General features: G+C 41.1%; 1 protein-coding gene across 4 annotated transcripts in view; it reads left to right on the top strand.

The window, feature by feature from the left end:
- Window positions 1-26,965, top strand: part of KLHL13 (kelch like family member 13) — a 204,619-nt gene that overhangs the window by 93,171 nt on the left and 84,483 nt on the right. Inside the window, exon 2 of one of the 4 annotated variants that reach the window (XM_035007617.1) lies at window positions 13,698-13,869. The exons of the other annotated variants lie outside the window; for them this stretch is intronic. The gene's annotated coding sequence lies outside the window, so the exon portion shown is untranslated. The remainder of the gene's footprint in view (window positions 1-13,697; window positions 13,870-26,965) is intronic. 4 annotated transcript variants of the gene reach the window in all.

Genomic DNA, 26,965 nt, shown 5'->3' with positions numbered 1-26,965 from the left:
TAACATTTATATCTCAAGTCTAAATTTTTTTCATGAGTCCCAGACTAAAGAGTTCTTCATTCCCCTTCTCCACCATTTTGTTTTGACTCTATAAGTAATACATATTTATTATAGAACGCTGAAAAAGAGAAAATTACATATACACGGTGGAAATAATCACCTAAAGGAATCCCTGTTAACCCCTTGGGACATTTCTGCTCTAGCCTCTTGGTGCTTCTTTAAGTGGAACTGCGTTTGTAATTACTGAACGTGCTCTGGTTTCAGTGTTGTGGTTAAGAGCAGAGGCTCGAAAGTCTGCCAAATACAGGTTCAAATCAAGCTCCGCTACTTTTAGTAGCTGTGTGAACTTTGGAATGTTTCTTAACCTCTCTCAGTCTGTTTCCTCATCTATAAAATAAAATGGTATCACTCTGTGGGATTGCTCTGAGGATAAAATAAAATGTTTTTAAGAGAGTCAGGTTCTTGGCACATGGTAAATGCTCAGTATTTGGAAGCACTCACTATTTTTTTTTTTTTAAGATTTTATTTATTTATTTGACAGAGACATAGCGAGAGAGGGAACACAAGCAGGGGGAGTGGGAGAGGGAGAAGCAGGCTTCCCACTGAGCAGGGAGCCCGATGCCGGGCTCGATCCCAGGACTCCGGGATCATGACCTGAGCCGAAGGCAGACGCTTAACCGACTGAGCCACCCAGGCGCCCCAGCACTCACTATTTTATATGCTGTATATTATGTCTGTATCCTGCTAGTTTTCTTAGTTGTACTGTTGGCATTTTCACATGTCAGTGCAAACTTGTTAGAGACATAGTAGCTACAAAGTAGAAACTCTTCCATGGGACAAACGATTTCTTCATATGAAATATTTAGGTTGAATCCACTTTGGGGTGTGATTAGTTATAGTGTCTTCCATATATATCATCTTCTCTCTCCTCGTTTTAATATTTACCTTTTTTCCTTCTATTTCATGAATTCATTTTATACTGGTCAAATCTTCTCTTTCCTCCCTCTAATGTACATTTTGGATGTGGCTCTTGTTGAGTTTCCCTGCAGTTGACCAATAGAATGTATACTTTCCTCATCCGGTCGTGTTACATTTGACTTCCTCTTCCTACTTGATTGAGGCCATGTTTTCGTATTCTCCTTGAATGTGCCAGAGGCTTTCAACATTGTTTTCTGGCTACTATATGAAAGCATTTGCAGAGTTCTGCTCTTTCCCTGAGTGTTTATGATGACAAATTTTTCCTTGTTTCTCAATACATTTTCATTGGCCCCATGCTAGCTGTTTTTCTGTTTGTTTATTCTCAAAGGAAGAAAGATTCCCAGAATGGCTTTGTACTGGCTGTTCCCTTTGTCTGAAACGTCCTTCCCCATGGTCTTTGTGTGGCTGGCTCCTCTTTTCAGATCCCTACTTAAATGGCCTCTCCTTTGAGAAGTTTTCTTTGACTACCCAGTCTGAATCAGCTACCTGTGTAGTGGCACATCACCTTAGTTTCAATCTCTGCTTCTTCCTTCTTTGTTTATTTATTATTTACCACCTTTCACTAAAATAGAAGCTCTAGGAGGACAGTGATTTTGTCTGTCTTATTTTTTTTTTAAGATTTTATTTATTTGACAGAGAGAGAGAGCGAGAGCAGGAACACAAGCAGGGGGAGTTGGAGAGGGAGAAGCAGGCTTCTCATTGAGCAGGGAGCCCAATGCGGGACTCGATCCCAGGACCCTGGGATCATGACCTGAGCCGAAGGCAGACGCTCAACGACTGAGCCACCCAGGCGCCCCTTGTCTGTCTTATTGATTGCTTTAATGTGAGTACTCACAACCAAGTCTGGGACATATTAGTTGCTCAATAAACATTTGCAGAGTGAATGAATTAACTGTTGTCCCTCTCTGTGTGCTCTTGGGTACTAATCCAACCCCTTTCTCAGACTTTTACCTACAAGTCAGTACTAAGAGAAATAAACAACCGGAAAAAAGTAAATGAGGGGCACCTGGGTGGCTCAGTCGGTAGAGCACCCAATTCTTGGTTTTGGCTCAGGTCTTGATCTCAGGGTCCTGAGATTGAGCCCCATTTTGGGGTCTGCACTCATCCCAGAGTCTGCTTCTCTCTCTCTCCCTCCCGCTCTGCCCCTCCCCCTACTCACACACACACACACCCTCTCTCTCTCTCAAATAAATAAATAAATAAATAAATAAATAAATAAATAAAATCTTTAAAAAAAAAGAAAAGAAAAAAAATGAAGAAGACCCAAATCTTGCTTACAGAAGAATTCCAAATTTTATATGTGTGTATGTGTGTGTGTTCATATATATTCATTTTCCCCATCTATGAAATAGAACTTCATCTCCCTCCTCCCTTGAGTTTGGACTTCCTGATTCACTTCCAAAGAAATGAGTGTGGAAAAGAAAAAAATAATACCTTTACAGTGAAGAAAACTGGCAAATACTACCTGTATTAGTCAGAATAATGGCCCCGTATAAAGGCCCACATCCTAATCCCCAGAAACTGTGACTGATAACTCTATGTGGCAAAAAGGACTTTGCAGACATGATCGAGTTGAGATGGGAAGATTACCCTGGATTATCTTGAAGGGCCCAATGTTATCACAAGGGACTATTTCTAAGAGGGATGCAAGATGAGTCAGAGTCAGAAGAAGGAGTTAGGAAGATGGAAACAAGTTAGAGCTATACTCTTTGACGATGGAGGAAGGTTCCACAAGCGACAAAGTGCAAGGGGCTTCTAGAAGCTGGAAAAGGCAAGGAAACAAACTCTCCCCTGAAGCCCTGCCAACACCTTGATTTTAGACATCTGACCCCTAGGACTGTGAGACAGTCAGTTTGTGTTGTTTAAAGCCACTGAGTTTCTAGGAATTTGTCACAGCAGCAATAAGAATTGAGTACACCATGTTTGCCGAGTGTGGCACATAGGCTTCCTTTCTGACTTGGTAGGAACTCAGAAGAGGTACTGGGGTCGGCGGTGTTTGGAAGGGGCCTCCAGTAGAAAGGAACAGCACCTTTGCCAGCTCTCAGTTGCCATGTGGACGCTGGTTTTCCTCACTCTTTTGTCTGTTTGACATTTAGTGGGAAGTTGGGGAAGGCAGCCCATTCTGTGTATCTGTCTTCAAGTTTTCCTCACCCAGTTGTACAATATATGCTCACTGTGAAGTATTTGGAAAAGTATGATTCCACTTTTCTGAAGCACTCTTAATGTTTTAAAACTCATAAGTGGTTATTCCGTATGAAGATTCTCCAGTACTGGGGAGCCTGGGTGGCTCAGTTGTTTAGCATCTGCCTTCGGCTTGGGTCATGGTCCCAGCGTCCTGGGATCAAGCCCCGCATCGGGCTCCCTGCTCAGCCGGAAGCCTGCTTTTCCCTCTCCCTCTCCCCCTGCTTGTGTTCCCTCTCTCTCTCTGTCAAATAAATAAATAAAATATTAAAAAAAAAAAAAAAAAGATTCCCCAGTACTGTAAGCACTGTGGGTCCAAACCCATATAATGGCAGTTCCCAGCACCTGTCTCCTGCTCTTTAGGCTTGGCTTTGTTTAACGATCCACCACTCACTCAGTGGCTTGAGTCAGAAACTTAGGCATCATCCTGGACTCTTCGTTTTCTTTCTCATCCCCCATATTCAGCCAGTCACCAGGTCCTATTTCTCCTTCCTAATTATTTCTCCAGTCCGTTCCTCCCCTGGTTCCCCCTCCGGTCCAGCCCTCCCGTGGCAGCCATGATGATCTTTCTGAAATGTAAATCTGTTCGTATCATTTCCTTGTTTAGATCTCTTCAGCGACTCAGGTGTGACAGGGCCTTTTGTGCAGCTCCCCTCCGCCTCACTGGCCTCCTCTTCTGCCTAGAGCATGCATTGCAATGTTCCCCAACATTGGAAGGTGACATAGTCCCTCATATTTCCATCCCTTTTTCTGGTATGCCTTCTCTCTCATTCTTGGCCCAACCAACTCCTGTTTATCCTTCAAGACTCAGCACAAGTATCAACTCCTCTGTGAAACTTGTGTACCCCCTTGCCTCTTCCAAGCAGAATTTGGTGTTCTTTCTTATGGCTTTCTTTTTTTTTTTTTAAAGATTTTATTTATTTATTTGAGACAGAGAGAATGAGAGGGAGAGAGCACATGAGAGGGGGGAGGGTCAGAGGCAGAAGCAGGCTCCCTGCCGAGCAGGGAGCCCGATGCAGGACTCGATCCCGGGACTCCAGGATCATGACCTGAGCCGAAGGCAGTCGCTTAACCAACTGAGCCATCCAGTTGCCCTTATGGCTTTCTTAGCATCGACTCTCATTTCTCTGGTGGTGGTAGCAGCGATCAGTGTCCCAATAAATGGTATTAATAGTTCCATTGGCAATAGTCATTATAATAGCTAACACTTATATAGCGTTTACATTGGGCCAGGTTCAAACCCTGCCTATTAATTGATCTTGTTTTCATAATAATCCCCATGAAGTAGCTACTATCATTATTCTTATTCCACAAACAAGAAATTGAGGCACAGAGAGTTTAGGTAAGTTGTCCGAGTCACACACTAATACGCATGGATACAGAGTTCAAATCCAGGAAGTTCAGCTCCGGAGTCGGTGCATTTAACCTTCTGCCTCTCCGTCTCCTTCCTTGGTTTGTGAACTCCCCAGGGAGGGGGGTTGTGACTGTCCTGTGTCACCTGTCCTACATTCCCTTCCCTGAATGCATTCCATTAACTGCATTGCTAATCTCTGACAAACGAATACGTGGCAGATAGGTAATGGTTAACCAATTCCATGATGATCTTTTAGAGAGGGCAGCAAACGAATAAAAAGGAACGGCTCTAAGTTTGGTGCAGAGCTTCTAAATGCTACCCACGGTGTTGACCCTAAGGCCAGGCCAATTCTGCTGACTCTGGGTGTATGCATACATTCTGACTGATAGGTTCAGTGCTATAAATGAATTGGGGGCTTGAAAGGGGATGAAAGTAAGTTTTTCTCTAAAAACTTTCCACTTCTCTCCTTTTCTTATCTTTCATTTCCCTCCCTTTTCATCTTCCCAGCAAATGCTGTTGCATGGAGAGTGTTAAAAGACGATGTCAAATTTCCAAGCGTTGCTGAACCCCAGCTGGGTTATGTTCTGTTTTGGGTTGCATTCGGTTCTATTTTGGGTGACAAGGACTATGGACCCGTGAAATAATTCAGAGCCTTAATGAATGTGGATGCTTTTAAAAAATAGCCAGAAAACAGAGGTTTCCTTTGTCTTGCTAGTTACCGGTGTTGTGTGGTATTTCAACTCCCAATCCCCCGACACTTGTTTGGTTTTTTTTTAAAGATTTTATTTTTAAGCAATCTCTACACCCAATGTGGGGCTTGAACCTACAACCCCGAGATCAAGAGTCACATGCTCTACCCACTGAGCCAGCCAGGCGCCCCATCAACACTTTTTTTAGGGGTGCCTGGGTGGCTCAGTCGGTTAAGCATCTGCCTTTGGCCTGGGTCATGGTCCTGGGGTCCTGGGATCGAGTCCCATGTCGGGCTCCCTGCTCAGCGGGGAACTTGTTTCTCCCTCTCCCTCTGCCACTCTCCCTGCTTGTGCTCTCTCTCTCTCTGTCAAATAAATAAATAAAATCTTTAAAAAATACCCTTTGAAGAAAACAAAAAACAAAAACAAATTTTTTTTGACCATTGCTTCATTTTGGATTGAAATGAACAGAAAAAGAGTAATACCTTTACTTTTTCGTGGAACCTCTACCCTTTGATTAGCTTAGAGTTTCCGTACCTGCCTTCAGGGTTGAACTATGGCAATTTAAAGCTTTGTGAACCTTAGACAGCCCTACCATGGGGCTCCTCTGAGAGCCCAAGGCCTTAACCTGGCATTGAAAGAAAAGAAGTGTGTCCTCCTCCCTTCCTCAGGATCTCCTTATTCACAGTATGTTATGAAATGAATTCTCCTGTGTGGTACAGGCTATAGATAGCCGGAGAGAAATCCTCTGGTGGTCTTAGCAATCTGTTTTCTGGGAAACAAAGTAACAGAGACAGCAGAGTGAATTCAAATCAAGCTTGATGTTGTTTTTGACAGGAGCTAGAGCTATGCCTAGATATACATTGTCATTTATTTTTCCTGGGCACCTTATTGAAAATACTCTTATGTAACTTTGTCTGAACTTGTCTGAGCTCAGCCACTGTCCAGAGTTGGCAGGTCTGTCAGGCTTAGCGAAGCTCCCATTTTCGGCCTTCTCAAGCTTCGATGGCTATTCGCGTCAGTGGGAAGCCCCCTAGAACACACTTTTCTCTCTGGGTTCCCTGAGGCACTGCTAAAATGGGTAAGGGCTCTAGGGACACAACAGCTCTTTGATCTGCAGACCCTGCAGTCTGCACTCCCACGTTACATTTATCCTTTGACCGTGTCACATGAAGGGAAAGCACTTAAATATTAGCTCTTGAGCCTACCTATTCCTACCCATTCCCCTTAAAGGTAATTCATTTACCTGATTGACACTTCTGTGGAAAAGGCGGAATGCAATACTGAATTTGGAGTTTGAGAAACCGTGTTTTTTGGCCCTGGCTCTGCCATCGGCTACCCGTTTCTTTTTCTTTCTCCTTGTTTTCCGAACAGAAATACTTTCTCCTTTCCTCAAAAATTAATGAGGTGATATGCTGAATTACTTTATTCTCCCTGGAAGGTAGACCCTGAATCAGTTTACCTTGGTTTTTGAAAGGAGTTGAAAACACAGGTACGGTTATTTGTTTTGCTAATGATAGTTGTGGCTCCCCAAATAACAGCCTACATTTCTTGAGAGAGAGAAGATTGCAGAGAGAGCGTTCAACCCTCTTAAATGTAAAAAGACAGGGAATCTGATATGCAAAGGTGAGAGAGTTCCTCGAAGTTCACCTAGCACGGGAAAGAGCCAACACACGAGTATCCAGGTTTTCTGATATACTTAAGCGTCGGTTATACATCAGAAAGCTGCATTTTACCTATTTCAAGTAAAAAACAAACTTCCATACTAAAAACTATTTTGTCAGATTTTCCGTATTGTACAGTGCATGTGATATATTTAATATTTACAGTTAAATTGGTACAGCCTTTATCATTATTTTTATGTATAAAATACTTCTTCTCTTGGCTACGTATTTCAAGTAGTTTCTTTTCTGTGGGTTGGATAGGGAGTAAGTATTAATCTAATGATCAGTGGGGAGTAGGGACATGGATTGAAATAGAAGGGAAACTCAACCCGGTCTGTCCTAGCCTTTCCTTTGAGTGCAAGTCTGGTGTATCGTTTGGCCTTAAACATATACTTAATGACACATTTACATCCAGACACACCTCTTGCCGTTAACAACATTGTTAATTCAGTTGCAGCGCACTTTCCGGCCTCATTTTGTTCTCCCTAAAACAAATTGCTAAGATCAGATTTTTTTTTCTAGCTATCTATAACCCCACGTATTCGTTTCCTCTTGGTGCTGTAACAAATTCCCACAAACTCAGTGCTTAAAACAACACAGATTTGTTATTTGACAGTTCTGGAGGTTATTGGGCTAACACCAAGATTCAGGCAGGGCTGCCTTCCTTTCTGGACTTTCTGGAGATCCATTTCTTTGCTTTTCCCAGCTTCCAGAAGCCACCTGTGTTCCTTTGCTGGAGTCTCCTTCCTCCATCTTCAGAGCCAGCAACTGTAGGTTGAGTTCTTCTCACATCTCACCCCTTAGACCTCTTCTGCTTTCTTCTAATTGAAGGACCCCTTTGATTGTATTTAGCCCAACTGGGTAATCTAGGATAATCTCTCCATCTCATAAAATTTAGTTACATCTGCAAGGTTTCTTTTGCCATGTGAGGTGACATATTCACAGGTCCCAGGGATTAGGAAGTAGATAGCTTTGGGGGAGGGACAGTATTTTGCCTATCACACCCAATATCCATGTCAGCTATTCCATGCTGTGTCTTTTTCTTCTGAGGATATTAAGATGAATGGATCTTTTTCGATTGCAAATATTATTTTTTAAAACACTCATCATTAATGCTTATCCCAATACTCCCATGTACTTCCTTTGCTTATTAAGTGAATTTCCACCCATTAAAGGTTATATATATATATATATATATATATGAAATTTATAGAAGTTTTGGAAAATGCAGAAAAGAAAATAAATCACACATTATTCCACCCTATCTAAAATAAAACAGTTATTATCTTGGTATACTTCCCTTCAACTTTTTCCATGCATATATTTTACATAGTTATCATGATTATGTACAATTTTGTCTTTTTTTTTTTTTTAAGTAAGCTCTACACACAATGTGAGGCTTGAACTCAGCCCTGAGATCAAGAGTTGCAGGTCCCACTGACTCAGCCAGCCAGGCGCCCCAGGATTTTGCTTTTCTTACAAACATGATACCATGAACACTTTCCATACTGTTAATAGTCTTCCTAATCACCTAATGGAAAAAAAATAACATTTTTCTTATAATGTTAGTCCATATTCCTAGTAGAAAACTTAGAAAATATAGGAAAGTATAAATAAGAAATAATTTCCAATCCCATTATTCAAATTTCACTACTCTTAACATTTAGGTGTATTTCATTCAGTCATTTTTTTTTCCGTCCTATTTTTTTTTTATAAGGCAACATTTAGACTCCTATCTTCTGTGTAGCTTTGTATCATGCTTTTCTCTAATAATAATATATTAACATTTTCCCCATGTTTTTAGTATGTATTGTTTTCAACAGTAAATTTTAAAATATATTGTATTGCAAAATTAATATGGCCATTTTTATTTTTTTATTTTTAATTTTTTAAAAGATTTTATTTTTAAGTAATCTCTTCTCCCAGCATGGGACTCGAACTCACACCCCGAGATCAAGAGTTGTATGCTCCTCCACTGAGCCAGCCAGGAGCCCCTGGTCATTATTTTTATTTTCGTTAATTTTTTAAAATTATTTTTGAAACTTAGAAAGTACACATGAAAAATAAGAAAATTTATATCATTTCATAATTCAATCAGTTGATATTTGGGTCTATATACATATAAAATGTGTAGTTGATTTATAAAAATGGACTCATATTATCCATACTCTTTTGTATTTGCATTTTTCACTTAATATCACAAGGGTCTATTTTGTGCCCTCATTGATTTTCAACATCATTCTACATAGCATCACATGAGATATGCTTATAAAGTATTTTAAACTCTGTTTGAACATAATAAGCACTCAAATGTCATTTCTTGTAATCGTTGTCAGCCTCATCCTAAGAATTATTTTATTGTATGTATGTGCCAAAATTTATATTAGCTTTTTTCTCTTTGTGAATCTTTTTATCTTGAAACATCTCCAATTAACAGAAAAACTGCAAGATCGGGACCCAGGACTTTTTTTTTCCTTGAATCATTTTGGAGTAACTCACTGACACGGTGCCCATCAGTCCCAAATTCTCTAGAGTATAATTCCTATAAATGAGAACATTCTCCCATATAACCTCAATTCAACCATCAAAATCAGGAAATGAACATTAATACATTACTACATTCTAATCAAGTCTATTCAAATTTTTCCAATTATCCCCAAAGTGTTCTTGATAGCAGAAAGTTCCAGTTCAGAGTCACGCATTGCATTTAATGTGATATCTCTTTGGTTTTCTTCCATCTGGAACACTTAACTCAGTCTTTCCTCGATTTTCATGACCTTGACACTTTTGGAGGCTATAGAGGCCGGTTATTCTGTAGAATGTTTTTCAGTTTGGGTTGGTCTCAGTGGTTCTTCATGATTATATTCAGGTCTTGATTCTTTGGGAGGAATTGCACGGTAATGATGCTGTATTCTCATTGCATCCTGTCAGGTGACACGTGGTTTTGATTTGCCCATATTGATGATGTTAGGTTGATTAAGGTGGTGTCTGTTAGCTTCTCTGTAAAATTAGGTTTTCAGCTTGTTCTCATCAGTGCTATTTTGGGGCAGGGTATTGGGAGGATGTTGAGGCTCTGTAAATAGCTTGTTCCTCAGCAAACTTTTAATATTTCATTTATTTATTTTTATCAGTATGTAGTCCTAGGTTCCCAATTTAATCGAAGAATTATAAGCTGTTATTTCTTTTGATGCCACTTGGCCCCAGATTCGGCCAGTAGGAGCCCATTCAGGTTGGTTTCTATGTCCTTTTGACATGTTTCCATCATTCTTCCTTGCATTTTGAGTTATCTTTTACTTTCTGAGCACTTCCTTAGGTTATGGTTCATCTTGGACTTTCTCTGCCTTAGCCCTGGAATCGGCCATCCTGGTTCCTTTTCATGGAGAATGCTATCTAGAGCTGAAACCTGCATGCTCACGTGTGTTCATTGCTTTTGCGGTATTGCTGTCCCCAGGCCCTTTCAGTGGACAGAGCTAGGAAATGTATGTATATATATTTATACACATATATATACATATACATCTATATTTCAATATCTTTCTATATTGAAAACCATGAGTTCTCGCCAATACCTCAAGTTTCAGTCCAACGCCATGGAGCTCATTCTAGATTTCTCCCTTTCCATGTTTTTACCCCCTTCGTCTCTAACATTGAGAAACAAACCTGTGTCTCATTATTTGACCAATGCCCCTGGACGCAGTAGGTAGTCAGTACCCTACTGATGCATCCTTGCCCTTTCCCTCCTCAAATGTTGGCCTGTGACAGTCCCTGCCTGGCTGTGGTGCTGTCCACCCGCACGAATATTCTCCTCATTTGGTTTGGAGCTCAACTCACCGTGTCAGGCCCCCAGCAATACCTAGGCTTCCTCTGCCTCCCACCCCCTTGCCTAGGCCAGGAGGCCTTCTTTGCTTTACCCTAACTAATAATGGCTTTTAGACTAAACTCTTCAGGAAGGAGAAGGGAATGAACATTCTCTCTATTTTTTTTAAGGATTTTATTTATTTATTTGACAGAGAGAGAGAGACAGCGAGAGAGGGAACACAAGCAGGGGGAGTGGGAGAGGGAGAAGCAGGCTTCCTGCTGAGCAGGGAGCCTGATGTGGGGCTCGATCCCAGGACCCTGGGACCATGACCTGAACCAAAGGCAGACAATGACTGAGCCACCCAGGTGCCCTGAATGTTCTCTATATTTTGACTTTTAAGTTATTGTCATGTTTTTCCTTATAAACATAATTTGTAATGATCACTACCCTCCTTTTGAATGGCTAGTTACCTCACATACGTCTTGCTGTTGTTCTTCTAAATAACACTTTCCTGCCATCAACATCCATATTTTCTTCATTATATTTGATGATTATTTGCTTCTCAACTTGAGTACTTTTCTTTAGATGAATATTAATTAGCTTATTGGTTTATTATTGCTGATTTCACTTTTACTTAATTATAGAATAAGCTGTCTGAAAAAGAGGCAGTTGGGAGTAGGATGGTTTTTCAGATAGTTACGGTATAATTTGTAGAGTAAAAGGCGAAAGATTTATGCGTTTTGAAGAGAAACCGGAGTATAATTTGTAGAGTCACTACTGCTTTCTCATAATAATCATTCTAAAATGGAGATTATTTAAAAACCTGTTGCATAGTAACCTTTCCCCAGTTATTTAAGGTTGGGGTCCTGAGTTCAAGAAGTCTGATTTCCTTAGCATGGCATAGAGAGCCCTTCGTATTAGGCTCCAAACCACCTTTCCAGCCCTACTTCCTGCCACTTCTCAATTCAGCACCCCATGCTGTTGCTGCACCCCATTTTTTGTCCTTCCCCAAATGTACCATATTCTTTCATATTTCTGTGATACTGTTGGATTACCCAACAGGTAGGTTAAGCACATACGAGGCATAGGTCCCAAACAATGAGGGGAGAAAAAGAGTATATGATATTTCACGAGCATCTGATTTGCTGTCATCAAAGACATTAGATCGTTGTTGGATTTATATTTTGAAATACATATGAGAGTTACCATGGCCTTTTCTGCGATGAAAGCCTCTTGAGGTTTATTCAAGATGTTTTCTGTGCCTGTGGTCTTGCTGGGTCTGTGAACTCTGCTCCCTGCCCCCAACAGAATGACATGATCTTCCATCCCACAGCATTTGGCTGGACACCTGTCATATTACAGAGCACATGGTGTAATAATTACTTTTCTTAGTAGTCTCTCCTAACTGGACTATGAAGTCCACAAGGAAAATGAGATGTTCCTATCAAGCCATCCCTTTCCTGCGTCTAACGCAGTGACTGATGCAAAGTAGAGATTCATTAAATGTTGTCCAACTGAATCATTTATTGCACTGTCTATGGATGCAGATGGTGGCCCTTGTAGGAGAGATGAAATGTTCTCTCTTAAACTACAGGACACCTGATTCATGAGCATCTGTTAGGATAGAATTTGACATGTCCAAGAGGGTCAGTTTTGTTAGTTCGTCAGACTGCTCAGGGAATAGGCAGTGCTCAGAAATTGGCAATCTGAGAAAGCCAGAAGATACTCACGCCACAGGTGGGTCTACTGGTGGTGTTTCCTTCTTGCTTGCCCAGTGTTCTAACAATCAGGATACATCTTTAGAATTTTTTAGATTTATTCTTGTATATACATGTTTATCCAATTGCATTGGTTCTTTAAAAATCAAAGAACTGGGTGCCTGGGTGTCTCAGTTGGTTAAGCGTCTGCCTTCAGCTCAGGTCATGATCCCAGGGTCCTGGGATGGAGTCCTGCATCGGGCTCCCTGCCCCCCAGGGAGCCTGCTTCTCCCTCTGCCTCTGCTTCTCTCTCTCTCTCTGTCTCTTATGAATAAAGAAATAAAATCTTTAAAAAAAATCAAAATCAAAATCAAAGAACCTTTTCAGTTAGATCTGGACCAGAGGTGTAAGCACCTTCTGATCTGTTCACTAGAGGTAGTTTAAGGTGGGAAAGATGTAGAACTTCTCTTGTTGGATGGAATTCCACATGACCACTAGCTTTTGTACTGCATAAACATCATTTATCTATGGGCTACCGCAGTCATAGCATGGCTTAACTTGTTCCTGTCCTAGAATTTCAGCTCTGCCCCAGACTAAAGAAAGAGTCTAAAGATACTCTTTTGAGCGTGGAGCCATCTGAGTAGAATGTCTTCCAACAGCAGTGGTTCCCAGATGCCATTTAGTACATGGAAGCTGGTTTGCTGTGGTTATTGTTACATGTTTGAAATAAAAAAAGAAAAACACAATTTAGTGATTTTTTTTTTCTTCCAGAAAGCTCAATCTATTGAGTATAAAGAGCCATCCTTTTTTCTGAGACTGCCCTTCACTTTGATGGCTAAAAAGTCCTCTTGCCCTTTCTGTAATGAAATGATGGCAATAAGAGGTTGTGTACCCTTATTATCTAAAAACCTTAAGGCAAGATATGCTTCAGAATTTAGGTTCTTTTTGGATTTTGTACAGGTAATAATATGCATGTATTGTATATTATATAACAGCCCCCCCCCAAAAAAAACAGCCCCAGCCAGGACTGAATTGATACCCCATAATCAGTTTCAGTAATATTTCTGCAGTGAAATGTAAGAATATTTATACCAAGTTAGACAGAAAAAGCCTGTGGATAGCCTCACATTCATTCAGGTCAGGCTTTACTGCCAGATGAGTTCAGGTCAGTTCACATTTTGCTGCCAAATGAATTACAGGCAAGAAAAAAAAGGGCAGGGGGAGCATCTGATTTCCAATTGTTTGGATTTTTGAATTGTGGGTAAGGGGTCATGCATTTATAGTTGCCTTTTAAACTTTCTTACTTTGCAAAATAAATTTGGCTACCCTTTGTAGGACCCGAAGATGTTTTTGAGATTTCACTGGTCCGCAAAAATCCAAGAGCATAGAAAGACACGCCCTTGAAAGCTACTGAAGTGAGGATAGCTTTACTTTTCTACTCATCCCTATCCAGTGATAATGTCATCTTTGAATGCTGGAAGATTCCTCAAGTATACTTCTAATCAAAGTAAGTTGATATTAAGTTTGTCTTGTAGCAATTTTAGGAGACTGGAGCAGGAGAGAAGTTTGTAGCAGAAAACCACCCGTGACTCCCAGTGATAGCTTGGGATTCTCTGGTAGGAATTGGTTATAGCCTGAAAGATCCTATTGAATGCATCTGTTTGGCCAAATAGATAATTGAACCTTAGACCCTGGAGATAAGGTTGTGTTGGGGAAGGGCACCAGCAAATAACTATGTAAACTTAGGTTAACTGATGAATTTTTGGCATTTGTCGTTGAAGTTCCTATCCATCAGATGGGGCTAAAAATTTCCGTCTTGCAAGTTTAAAACAAGTTAGCAGCCATGAAAGCACTTTGACAGTAAAGACCACTTTAACGTGTAAAACTGGTATTTTGAGGAGTAATTTCATAGCTACTGTATATTACCCTTCATACTACATGGTCCAATCTGGCTTCCAGATGGAGAGGTGATTTGACCTCTTTATTCTATATGATCTTTAAAGGTTCTCTTTTCTAGCATTCTAAAAGGATGTATTATCTAAGTAAGAAGTCTAAAAGTAATAGAATCAAAGCAACACAGCTACTTAATTCTCCTCCTACCAAATCTGTCCATTGTGTGGGCTTGGTAAAACAAATAATATACCTAGCTGTGCTATAATTTGGCTCTTGCATGCTTACAACCAGCATTTCTCTGTTAACCAAGGTGCCAGTTAATTGACTTATTGCCCTTCAGCTGCAAATTCATCCTTTTTGTCTGCTCTGGGAACATGGACCTGAGCCCTTTAAATATTTGTTTCCTTTACACCTGGCATTGAAGTTTTGTTAGTAGAGTGTGCTGGGAAGGCATACCAGGAGGAGAGGGTTTTGCTTCCTGGTTCCTGTGTGCTTGCTCGCAGACTGTTCCTACAACTCCGGTTCTTCTTTAGAGCTTAACTTCTTCACCCAATGGTCAGGAGCTTTTCCCGGTGCCCCCTTAGGTAGCTTTGTAGCAGAGTGCTTCTGATAAGACACTTTCCGGAGGGTACATTTGGGGCATGTTCCAAAGGGTGAGTCTCAGAAAGTTCTACAGGATGGGTTTCTGGCCAGTTTCAGAAGATGGTCACCACGGCATCTTCTCTACCCTCTAGTGAGCCATAATTCTGCCCTCTCCAGATAAGGTCTGGATCTCCATCTGGGTGCGGGGTGCTCCTTTGGACACTTAGACACTATTGCAGCCCTGGGGGAGGGATCTCTTCCTTGGGTGCTCTGTCTCAGCTTTACGGAGAGTAGTTGTTCCTGATACCTACGATTCCTGTATTTTTTTTTTTTTTTTTTTTTTAGAATTTTCTTTACTTACCACTAGGCAGTTGCTCATCGCTCCAATTTTCTGTGATTCTAATTCTGTCGTAGTTAATTATTCCTTATGTGAAACTCTCCCGGTTCGAATTCCTGTTTGGTTTCTCTCTCCTGATTAGGCCTAGGCAGATACGAGCAGTTGAAGGCCCTTAGGAGCCACCATGCATCACTTACTTGCAAGGCAATTCTTAAGAGATGATACCATTGTGCCTGCAGTTGAAAAAATTAAGACCGTGCATTTCAAACAGTATTCAGGGAAATATCTTAAAATACCATAAAGTTGAAACGTTCTTCCAGTGCAGTTGTCTCTCCCCCCTCTCTCTCTATGTCCCCTGCCTTAACTCGTATCTGTTGTTACACTTCTCCTCCCCTTCTCTCCCTATTCGCCTGATTCAACTCTTTCTAATTTCAGCTTTGCCTTTAATAAGCTGTCATGTCTCAATGTCTATCTTGTTGAGGCAGAGATAATGAAAGATCATAAGTTAATGAAATTAGGACATGAAAGTGCTTTGTAATTGGTAGGGCATCATACAAAAGTAAGGTGTGACTACTTGCGTTTATTAAATAGTTTTCTCTTCCATGTGTTGAATTTTTAGGTTACATCTTATTTTAAAAGCTGTAAGGAGCCTGCAAGGGGACTTACAACCTAATAATACAGATATAGAAATACATATAATTATTAGATGAGGCAGAATGTGCTGGGTGCTAAAATTGGGGAACATATAGGATTATGGGAGCCCTGACAATTATGATTTAATTTTGGCCTGAGGATTGGTGTTTTAGTTCCAAGGAGAGCCACCTAATCTTGAAGGATCTAAAGCTGCCATTTGATAAATTTCTGTGCTACCAGTGGGCCTTGTGCTGGGCACTTTACATATATTATCATATTTAGTCTTTACATTTATTCTTATAATCTTAAATTATTATGTCTTGGACTCATTTTTTAAATATTTGGCTCGAGGACAGATTTTTATTCATTTGTTTTGTTTTGTTTTATTTTAACTGAAAGCCCCTTCCACTTATATGTGAGTAGTCAGTGGCAGTCAAAGTCTTCACGATAGAAAATTTTACTTTTTGATTGCAGCATTTCAGGTATATTCCATTTTTGTATCTATCCCTGGATACCTGCATTTGAAAAATTGGTCAAATGCTTTCACCTTAGAACAAGGGTAGACAGAAGGATTCTCTATAATCTCTATATTGAAATAGGGAAATGATTTGTTTAAAAATTACTCTCCCTTGTTTGTCAGTAGATAGTGTGTCAGTGGGCATAGTACATTCTAGGGGATGACATGGTTGACTACGGGAAGAAACATAGCATACCATTTAAATTAGAGACGCGTGCTCTTTGAATACCAAGTGTTCTGTCAAATCACAGGATGAGTGCATCTCCCAGTGGAAGATGTTGCAAAGTGCAAGTGACTCTGAGTTCTTCCGAACGCACTTGTCTTCATTGCTTGGCTTCTGCGAGATGCCCACCAAAGATAATTCATCTTCCCGTTAGGAAGTCAGGAGAGCTACATCTTCAGAGTCATTAGAAACCCCTTCTGCAGTTTTGAACTCTTTGGGATGAGCTGTGCATTCTTTCTTTGTCAGTTTGCAGACAAGATAGAAGCTTCCTGTTTCTCTGGCAAACAAAATATGTGAGGATAGCATGTGCAGTCTTAAGAAATCGCTCCTAACCCATCAGTGCTTTCTGAAGGATGATGTGTATGCAGACCTGAACTTTCAATTTGAATAGTTTTGTTATTTTTTTTTAATGCTATTAGAAAAAAAAAAAAAAAGCCTGGTGTATCAAACCCATGATTTCATGAATATTATTGCTGAAGTCAAGACTAGAGCAGGTTACAACATCTTATCCAGACCAACTGAATTACTAGTGCAGTGCTCAGGCATGCCCAAGAATGCGTGGCTACAATCTTTTTAGGGTTAGAGCAAAACTTGACATCTAGAAAATGCTAACTTTGAAATACCAAGTATTTATAGTATATGTAATTGTGAATTGGAACCAGGCCTGTGCTCTTTTTTTGTTGTGGTGGTGGTTGTTGTTTTTTTTTTTTTTTTCTATTTTGTTGTTGAACTAACATGGATCAATGGATAAAATGGAATTTTGAAAACGTAAAGGTGCCAGACTGTGAGGGAAATGCTAATACGCAGGCATGATTTTGAGGAAATTTGAGATATGAAGACCTCATTTAATAATTGCCTGAACCATCTACTATTTGATGTAAAAGGACCAGCTGCAAAGAAAACAACTATCACACCAATATGATGAAATTTGAAATTTATATTTTAGTAAGCACGATGAGAATGAGCTTCTTTTAAAAAAATATTTATTTATTCAACAGAGAGAGAGAGCACAAGCAGGGGGAGCAGCAGACAGGGTGGGGGGACAGGCTCCCCGCTGAGCCGAGAGCCCGACGCGGGGCTCGATCCCAGGACCCCGGGATCACAACCTGAGCTGAAGGCAGATGCTTAACGACTGAGCCACCCAGGCACCCTGAGAATGAACTTCTTTCCTCGCATGTCTTATGTTTGGAGACACACATTCTGACATGTGTTATTTTGAAACCCACAGGGTGTTGTACTCAACCAACCCCAGAGGTTCTTCCAAAGGTTAAACATAGTTACTATATGTTCCAGAAATTCCACTTCTAAGTATATACCCTGAAGAATTGAAAGCAGGTGGTCACAGTAGCACAAGAGCCTAAAGGGGGAAACAGCTCGGATGTTTATCAGTGGATGAATGAATAAACAAAATGTTTCCTACAATGGAATATTTAGCCATCAACAGGAATGAAGTACTGGTGCATTATACATTGTGGATAAACCTCTAAAACATTATACTCAGTGAAAGAACTTGGCACAAAGGATCACATAGTGTATGATTCCATTTATGTGAAATATCAAATAGATAAATCCATAGAGACAGAATACCTATCGGTGGTTGCCAGGGGCTGTGGGAGAGAGGAGAACAAGGGGCAACAGCTTAACTGATATTGGTTTTTGTTTGGGAGTAATGAAAATACTTGGGGACAAGAGAGGTAGCGATTGCCCAACATTAGGAATGCACTGGATGTCACTGAATTCTTTAGCTTAAAATTGTTAATTTTCGGGGCACCTGGCTGGCTCAGTTGGTAGAGTACATGACTCTTGATCTCGAGATCATAAATTCAAGCCCCATGTTGGGCGCAGAGCTTACTTTTAAAAAAATTGTTAATCTTATGTGATGTGAATTTCACTTCAATTAAAAAAAAAAAAACCTGCCCCAGAGTGTGGTAAGTGTGGCACTGTGTGGGGAATAGGATGATGTGTTAAGTTGTGTGCAAGCATTTCTCATTTTAGGAGTTACGCATCTATTTTTATAGCTGCCTTCTCATTATTGTAAGATATAGCAGTTTGCCATTTGCAGTAATAAGTAGAAAGTTTTCCTTTGAAGACAAGTGTAAATTTAAAAGGGCCGATTTAAAAATAGAATAATAATAAAGGTGTTACTGAGATGCGACAAATAATGGTAATTCACAGCTCTGTGTAGAATTGGAAACTTTAAGAAATGTTATATTCCATGTTTAAGCCAATTAATTTTAATTGTGTATACTGGGTCCTGGCTGCTATTCATCAAAGGTGAAGATTCAAGACTTTTTTTTTTGCCTTGGATACTTTTAACCTAATAAAGGAGATAAGCTACATTGATAAATAATTATAGGAAGAGGCTAAATGTGCCAAGTGCTAAAACTGAGAACCAGCAGACTGAGATCAAGACCAGGTGACCAGTCCCAGTGAAGAAAATGCTAGAATATATCTGGAGAAAATGAACTGAGAAATTTGCTTTTGCCATTAGGAACAAGGAACAGAGGTAATTAATAAATGCAGCTGATGGTATTCAAGTTTCATCTATTAATTATTAGTAATTATTAACTTTGCGGTCATCCTGGGCTCCCTTCTCCCCAACGATCCTACATTTAAAGATAGCAGAGTGGAGGGTTTACGTACTGGACCCCAGAGCTAGACTGCCTGTGGACGAATTCCAGGCCCAACATTTACCCCCTGTATAACTTTAGTCATGTCACTGGACTTTGCTGGGCCTTAGTTTCCTCTTCTGTAAAATGGAGATATTTTTAAAAAATGCTTTATTTATTTATTTGAGAGAGAGAGAGAGAGAGAGCGTGTCCGCAAATGAGTGGGGGGGTTGGTAGAGGGGGAAGCAGACTCCCCACTGAGCAGGGAGCCCGATGTGGGATGTGGGGCTCCATCCCGGGACCCTGAGATCCTGACCTGAGCCCAAGGTAGATGCTTAACCAACTGAGCCACCCAGGCGACCCTGTAAAATGGAGATATTAATAGTACCTACAGTACATAGTCACAGTGAAGAGTAAGTCAGCTAAGCGAGTAAATGGGTAAAGCATTTAGAAGGCCACTCGTTCCATGTTATGTGGCCCACAAACATTAGCCACTATCGTCATCTCCTGCCCATTCCATCTGCTAAAAAATCTTTTTGAATCACCCCCCGACCCCCACTACTCCTGCTTAGTTTAAGACTTCATGTTGTTACAGTTGATTGTAGCTGTGCCTTAACTAGTTGGACCTCCCCCGCCCCACCTTTCCCTCTGTCTCGCTTGACTGCCTGACACCTTCTTGCTCAGGCTTAGCACTCAGCTCAGGGGTCCCCTCTGTGAAACTTGCCCTGACTCCCTGGCCGAGCCCAGTGCAGGCTCTCAGGCTGTCCGCGTGCGTTCATATGACCTTGAGCAGGCCTCCTCTGCAGTGCATCTCACACAGTACTGTGACTGTACTTGATATTCCCTGGGCTGTGAGCACCTTGAGGGATGGGGATCTGGGCTTAGACTGGGGTTTGAATTTCGAGCTGAAATACAACACTTGTTACAAAGTAGATGCTTATTAATTGTTTGGGTGGATGAATGAATTGCCTCTGCCTGGGGAAAGCTAGCTTTTACAGCCTTGATTTTGCAAGCTGAGGTGAGCACACATAAGACTAAATAAGAACAGTGTGTGTTAAGGGCCACAAGAATTCAGAAAAGGGCATTTGGTGGGTGTTAGACAAATCAAATTAGGCTTCAACAGGCAGAGTTAGAGGGGCGCCTGGGTGGCTCGGTCGGTTAAGCGTCTGCTTTCGGCTCAGGTCATGATCCAGGATCCTGGGATCAAGCCCTGTGTTGGGGCTCTCTGCTCAGTGGGGAGTCTGCTTCTCCCTCTCTCTCTCTCTTCCTCCCCCGCTCGTGCTCCCTCCCTCTCTTTATCTCTCTCTAAGAAAGAAAATCTTTTTTAAAAAAGGTAGAACTTGATTTGGAACTTAAGAACATGCAGAAGTTGGGGCCCCTGGCTGGCTCAGTAGGTGGAGCATGTGCCTCTTGATCTTGGGGTCATGGGGTCAAGCCCCATGTTGGGTGTAGAGATTCCTTAAAATCTTAAAAAGAAATAAAGAGGAGCAGGCAGAACTTGTGTGAACAGAGGAACATATTTTAGGCAGGGGGAATGTTTTGTGAGTTGAATAGATGATAAGCGAATAAAAAACCCCAAAACATGTAGCATCTCCCAAAGAGAAGAGAGCAGCCTAATGAGGGTGTGTGTGTGCAGGGTGAGGCGAGGGACGCACAAGCAGATCCCAGCCTAACAATGGTGTGTGTCCTGAAGGTTTAGTTTATTTACAGATTGTTTGCACGATGGTGAAGTTTCTGGCCGTGCCCAAAATATTGTATTGAACCTACTTAAGTAGCTGATCTGTCCCACGGACAGTACTCGCCTGAGCTCCAGGGCCTAGGAGCAGAGCGTCAGGAAAGGCGTGACGGGTTCTGGGCTGGAAGATGCGGAGTAGTAGAGGAAGTGGGGCTTTGTTATTCTTCTACAACCTTCTCTGCACGCTTATCGATACCTCGGTTTCTCTTTCTCTATCTCTAGACATAGTTGCTCTAGCCCCCCAGCTTCCCCCATCCCCCAACTTCCTTCATAGAGCACCCCACCCGAGTTTGCAAAGACTCCAGAAGGTTCTCACCACCAGCCTTTCCCCATTCCCTGATGGCAACAGCTCTTTGCTATTTGAAGAAACTTGACTGAACTCATTCACACCAGTGTGAGAATAACTGACAGCCACCTTATCCTGGCAGCTCTCCTTATTATCATTTTAACAGGATTCTCTTTTAGCTCAAATGAATGCGTACTTGATGGAATTTCTGGCAGTGGTACACAGCAAACAACGAGAGGGAGAGAATAAGTGAAGGTGCAAACATCGGAGGGAGGGAAAGCTTGTTGGCACTATAGAAGAAGATATTTTGGGACAGGGAAAGCCTTTGCTAATTTCCCTTTCTGCTCTAATCCCTTCTCTATATATTTTTGGTATATTCTTCTCTTGAATCCACAGCAACTGTAAGCTGCATTAAAAAAAAAAAAAATTACAGCTCCCATGGCAGTTCTTGGCTAAAGAGATTCTGTGTTTTCCAGTTGTGTGCAAATCTGGGACAACCCGTAATGGGAAATAAGGTTAAATAAGTAAGGAAGAGCTGGGGTGGAGGGAACCTTGAATGTGGAGTCTACAAATCCATCCACACAAGTAAGGAGTCATAGAAGGTTTTTGAATAGAGGATTGAGATGGTTCAAGCAAGATGGAGGGCATAATTCATTCTGAGTTTTGGATTAGTAATGACGGGGTGTCAAGTTCACTCTTGGCTCTTGTGAGTAGTCAATACAGAATCCTACCTTTTTGCTCCCCTTTTTTCATTGTTCTGGGACTTCTTCCGTTAACTGTCGGTGTCTGAATCCCTGCCTATCTGACTGTCCTGTGTGGGTTCTGAGCCGATCTTTCTCTTTCCGATTCAGGATCCTAGAGACTTTTAGGACTCTTGTGTTTCCAACTAGCCCATAGGGACCTATACACTGTGTTTCTTGGTCCCAGCAGCAAAATTCAAGTGCAGTGTTAGCAAAACACGGCTCCCTTTTATAAGACCATATTACTTTCATTTAAATAAAAACCTCCAGCCTTTGTACCCCGGAACACTCCCCCAGATAGCGGTTAATGATCTGTATCAGTTAGCCCGTCCCCGCGGCAGGAGCCTCCACCCCCTCTACCCAGCGCTAAGCAGATGCTACAGTGTGTTGTGAATATGCTCTTCCCTGTGGGGAACTCCATTGTCTTTTATTCTTTTTATTACTCATTATGTTGCTATCCTTGATATTTCTACTCCGCCGGTTTGCATAAATGGGAAGGCCAGGAAACGGCATGAGAAAAGGATTTGAGGCCTTTCCTTCAGCCTCAGTTATAACTCTCATATTGGAACAGAAGATTCATAGATCTTTCATCAAATATATATATATATTTCTCTATTTTGAAAGTTACAGGGCCTTGTTAGCATCGGGCCCTCCTGTGCCTCATTTGTGTATTTTACTCTTGACTGCTCGCTGTGCCGTTTGAGTGACTAGGTATTGGTGATGTACAGTGCCTTGCTTGGTTGAACTCACTATTTTATTTTTTCCTTCAATCTAGTGGAGCAGTTATTGCCAAAATTGGATTTGGGGGCTTACTTTTTCAACATCACTGGCTACAATAATTGAAGAGGATCTACCAGTCCAAAGAAGATGCTTTTATTCTTCTCAATTAGCAGTCTGTAGAAATTATTGGTTTTAGGAGATGCTGCTTCATATTTCAGTGTTCTGGTCTAGGTGGTGAACCAGTGAAACGCGTTTCTTCAGTTTTTAGTTTCACCAGGACTACCTTGCTTAGACAAATGATGATCGGCATTGCCCTTCCTTACTGTAGCCTAAGGGTCTCGTTGGCTCGGTTTAGTTCAGCCGTCACTTCCTGAGCCATTCACCCCTCTGTCCATCCATCCTAAAGTTGTTGTTTGCCTGCTGTTCTGGGCATCCTGCTAGGCACACACGGGGTCCATCAGAGAGACATCAAAAGGAGCCGTTTAGGTATTTAGGTATACTGTTTGTGATTGTAGCCTTTCATTTATTTCTTACCATTCATAACTTAGTTCAGGAAGGATAAGGCCCTTTCACAGTTTCTTGTTTCCTTATCACCCCAAAACAGCTTAGTCTTGGAGGAGAGAAAACCGACCTCTGCCAAACTTGATTTCACCAAAATCGCCTCCTATGATTGGGCTTCTGCGTGACGGGCACTGAGACAGGTAGAATAAAAACGTAAGGAGGACCCAGAGGCAGCTCTCCGGAGTTTATAGTCTAGTTTATAGTTTATAGAAACCGTTACGATCCAAAGTGACCAGGACCTATAATATTTAGAGTGTCATGGGGGTTTAGAAAACCTAGCAACGGAGGCCGCTAAGGGATGTGAGGGGAGGTCTCATGGAAGGAGATATACTTGAACACTTACTCGAGTATGACTAGAAATTGGCTTGGTAGACAAGGAGAGCAGGGAATTGCAAGTGGGGAGAGTGTCCTAGGAAAAACTACTGAGGCCTGAGGGAGTATGGCACGTTAGAGGTCTATGCCAGGAAATGCCACCTGAGGGATAAAAGGAAGGTCTGAGAATTGTCACTGGGAGGGTCTTTCTGGCAAAGGTACAGGTCGATGATTCTGCAACTTTAATCAGATATCATTCTATGTCTCTTGTGACATAGTCCTCTTTTTCCTCCAGCCTTTTACTGACTTCCTCGTAAAGTAACTCCATGGTGGTGTTGAGGAGTCATATTTGCGGGGGTTTTTTTTCCCCTCAAATAAATATTAATACAATACAGGGGTGACTAATGGACACCAAATTAGGTGTCAGGGGACCTGGATTCTTGTTTTCCAGCTCTCTCAGCAGCTATGTCACTTAGTAACTAACTTTCTATAAAATGGGAATTTTCAAATGGGAATATTAACACCTGCACTGCCAACCTCAGAGTCTGGGTGAAAGGAAAATGAGACTCTTAAAAATTAAAAGGAACAGTACACTTTTTTATTTGGAATTCTGCTAGCTCAGGCTGTCTGTCACCTGACACTTAAGTAAAATACTTCATGGAGTATCTGGATACGAAAATTAGGTTGAAAGGAAGTTGACAAATAGGAATATTCTTACTTCCTCATTAACTCCCTACATCGGCCCTTCTGTCTGTGGAATGTCATTTCCCTTATTTCTGTGTTTCTTCGCTCACATGATAAAATCTCCTTCTTCCCCATGGTCTGTCATGTATATCTTCACCCATTTTAGATTCTCGCAGTAGCTATTAAATAGTAATAGATTTAAGACTTAGGCTGCTGGAGCTCCTGGCTGGCTCAGTCGGTGAAGCGTCTGACTCTTGATCTCGGCTCAGGTCATGATCTCAGGGTCGTGAGATCAAGCCCCGCATTGAGCACCATGCTTGTCCCTCTCCCTCTGCTCCTCCCTGTACTCTCTCTCTCTCTCAAATAAATAAATGAATAAATGAGTAAATAAATAAATAAATAAATAATTTTTAAAAAAGACTTAGGCTAGTAAAATATGAGTTGGTATATTTCATAGTCAACCTTGAATAATTTATATCCACCAGGTAGTTTGAATTACTCATGAATTACCCTCAGTTGTTTGTGTTACCATATAGTGGAAGGACCCACACTTTGTTACATTTCAGGGATATATGAAAAGGTTGTGATTCATTCCAGTAAGAATGGCAAGTTAGGAAACTTTTATGGCCTTCTGCTTTTTTTGTTGTTGTTGTTGCCATTTTTCCTAATCCAGTGACAGTACAGGTAGAGTTATCAGTAACAGGAAAAGGCTTTTCTTCCCCCTTTGACCCCACCTTTCCCACTAGATTGAGTGGTGAGACTACTGGAATCTGGACTAAAAGGAACTCCTGGGCTGTAGGAATACGAGCAATTGCTCCCGGTATAAATCCCCCTGACCAACCCTTGTTTAGATCAGTGGTTTTCAAAATCTGTCATCCAAGGACATTTCTGCATGACTGAAAACTCTCTAAACCACTCAAGTCCTCCTGCTCTGAACCATCTTAACATACGGCAGAAGGAAGGAGAGTCCAGTGCGGCTATGGATGAGATAACACAATGAGGCTATTTTAAATGGAATGTAAGTGCATTATTTATATTAGATTAATATAGACCCTGTCATCAAAATCACTAATACTCTAAGAGATTTACTGTGCACTCCCAGGAGGTAGTTATTCTCCTCCTTTCTCCTCTTCTAGATGAGCTCGTGCATGTAAATGTGTATGTGAATTTGGATTAAATACCTATTCTAGTTCAAACTATAATATAAAATGGTGATTGCTTTTTTTTCTGCCAGGCTTGGGGGAAATATTCTGGCAATTGTTCTGTTTTCCACAAAATTAAGTGAGGAAATGGTCTGGTTTATTTTTCTCTTTGTTTTAAAGTCTACGATACCATTGATACATAGTTTAAAAACATTCTTCTGAGGACCTCGTGGATTAAATCATTTTTATGTCCCCTAAGTACTGCCCTTTTTTGAAGAATTCTTGAGAAAAGTGTGGCCCATATCCAAAATCACATTCTCCTTTTTTTTTCTGTATTCGAATTTTTTCCTTATAAGTTAATGGAAAGGGAAGTGGTCAGTTTTTGCACTCAATAAACAAGAAAAAAGGTGTAGACAGCTTTTATCTGGGACATTTTTAAGTCATTGAATGAATATTTTCAAGTATTATCCGCTTTTTGAAATTATTGGCAGATTCCTCTTAACCCACTTTAACATAAAATTGTTGAATAAGATGAAAAGATTTTTTTATTGTCTACATAAAAGAAAGCTCCATGGTTTTTGCATCATTGCAAAATCTAAGAGATTATGCATACATAAAAAGGTTGAGACAAAGCTGAATGCTAAATGCCAACATCAACGAAAGCTTGTCTGAGTATTTGACGCTGAGCATAATGGGGTGTGGTTCCACAGGGAGAGAACACTCAATATTTACACCCCCAGGACTTGTTTCTGTGGTAAAGCTTCTTGTCCTAGATTCATCTCCCAGCTAACACTATTACCCCCCACCTTTTAAACACACACACACGGATTTTCTCCCTTAAACCTCATGAGATGCTAAACCTTCCGGATCTAATGCCCTGCCCTCACTCTCTCTCCCATCTCTTTCCGTGGTCTTCATGAATTCTTTTTGTTTATTGTATGCGCCTTCAGGTGAATTCTCTCGGTTTACTGCAGATAGTAAAACACAAGTACAGCAACCCCCCAAGCCCCCTTACAGCTCTTTTTTTTCCCCCTCAAAGATCACACCTCCATAATTAAGCTATTCTGTTGGTATCCCTTTCTCATCAATTTTCTGGAATTTTCAAATGGGAGCTGTGAGGTATATAACCAGCATTGTTACATGGTAATGCAGAGTTGCTGTCCAATGCAGATAGAGTTCACTTCACAGTTCATAGCCTTTTTTTTTCAGGCTTGAGAGTGGTAAGAGAAGGTACCGAGACTGGTGTGTACTGTGAAGTCTGGGGAGGTGTGCTTTCTTGGGCCACTTACCCTCAGGCTCTCACTGGCCTTCTCTTTGCTTGCTAGGCTTTATGGGCAAAGAGTCCAAAGGGTTTTTCAAACAGTGTTCAATGGTAGGAGTAATGCGTGGTCTGTGTAATGGAGGAACATTTAAAAATTGGAGGAGACTCAAAGTACCACGGGAGACATCACAGAAAAGAATGGAATTTGAGCTGGATCTAGAAGGATGAGTTGAGTTCAGAAGAGTGGAGAGGGAAAGAGATTTCATGTAGGAGGACCTCCGGAGCAAAGGGAAACAAAGAACAAAACAAGTTTGTGAGCTAGAGAATAGGCAGTTGGGGTTAGGAGCTACATCAGTGGACTCCAAGAC

This window comes from Mirounga leonina, unplaced genomic scaffold (genome assembly GCF_011800145.1).
Source record: "Mirounga leonina isolate KUSES-001 unplaced genomic scaffold, KU_Mleo_1.0 Mir_101664, whole genome shotgun sequence".
NCBI classification, from domain to species: Eukaryota; Metazoa; Chordata; class Mammalia; order Carnivora; family Phocidae; genus Mirounga; species Mirounga leonina.
Note: the sequence above shows the minus strand (reverse complement) of the source record. Positions and strands in the feature narration are given on the sequence as shown.